Source organism: Mus caroli, chromosome 5 (assembly GCF_900094665.2).
Source record: "Mus caroli chromosome 5, CAROLI_EIJ_v1.1, whole genome shotgun sequence".
Lineage (NCBI taxonomy): Eukaryota > Metazoa > Chordata > Mammalia > Rodentia > Muridae > Mus > Mus caroli.
The window spans coordinates 69,066,557-69,068,127 of NC_034574.1; positions in this window are offsets into that span (position 1 = coordinate 69,066,557).

Consider the following 1,571-nt stretch of genomic DNA (forward strand, 5'->3'; position numbering starts at 1 on the left):
CTCTCTCTCTCTCTCTCTCTCTCACTGTGGGAACACTTAACTGCACTGAGTGCTGTGGGAGATCATAAGTTTTTAATAAATGTCACATGCCAATAAAAACAGGAAATTCTGAAAATAATATGAATGTACAGTATCAGACCGGTGGTTCCAGGGAGAAAAGAGTTTGTTGGAGTGAGTTAACATTCTTCCTTTTCTCGCCGATATCTCCCATTATAGCCCTACTCCCTCACTTGCCCTGCAACCAACCTAATAATAAGTTTGGAAACCTCTTTGATGAAATTCTCTTTTTGATGTTTGTACTGAAAACATCGAGAAATAAAATATTTTTATACGTATGCATACAGCATGCCCTGGACTGGGTAACATGGGAGGAAGCAGTCTCTTTCTATCCTTACAGTGTTTACAAATGCCTGGGTCTGTTTCAACTGTGGGGAAAATCGAAAGGATAGCTAGGAATAAAGCTATCCTGTAGGTAGCTTATGTTAAAGGAAGTATCCAGTCAGGTCAATGGGAAGCAGAGGCATAGGGTGAAAGACTGAAGCAAGAAAGAAAATACCGTTGTCCCGGCAACAGGAAAGCCTCCACATTCCTACAGTGGAATATTTCTAGGCTGGGATGTAGTTGGACACTCAACTTGCCTAAGGCTTGCCTAAAGGAGATGAGCCTCTGAATTCAGCTGCTGGCACTAGGAGAAAAAAACTTGAGCATACTGCTTACTAGCTAAGGTACTTGGGGTTTTGTTTGTTTAGTTGGTTGGTTAGTTTGCTTGTTCATTTGTTTTGTCTTTTTCTCTTGAGTCAGGGTCTCATGTAGCCCAGGCTGCCTTGAAGTCATTATGTATCAGAGGGTGATCGTCCACTTTGGACCCTTCTGTCTCAATCTCCCAAGTGCTGGAATTGCCGGTATGTGCAGTCCAGTGCTGTGGACCGAAGCTAGCACTTGTATCCTGCACATTCTGCCTGTGTCTCCAACCTCCATCTTGCTCAGTTAATACAGATATCATACACCCTACTGAGTAAGACATCCCAAATGCTGGGGTTAAAGGCATGTCCACCAAACCTAGCCTTGGATAGGAAATCTATGATAGACTGGAATAAGGGTACCACCAAAATCTAACTTGATGAGCTAATCAGGTTTTTTCTCCCATACTGACAGAAGTATGGGAGAGGGGTTCCTTACAGGAGCAGAAATGACTCAAAGACACCTGCCTCACCAAGGCCCACCCTGGCATGGGTGACAACTCACAGAGCTGGGAACCCAGAGCACACTGCACAGCCTGCAGGCAGCTGAACAGGTCAGATTGTGTCCTCTCCAGGTAGCTCAGCTGGTCTATGCTTCTTCCAGTTAGCCTCACTTTCTGAGTGTCTCTCAGCAGCTTGGCATGTTATGTGTTTCAGAGGAGGAGGAGCCTAGTGAATCTACTCAGTTCTGGGAAATTCCTGAAGCCACTGAATTGTTTCTTTCCTGAGTTTAATGAGCTTCTCTTCAGGATGGAATCTGCTAACTCCCCTCAAAACATTCGGTTGCTTCACCTCCTCTTTAGCACCTTGTGCTTCACGAGCCAGAGGGAG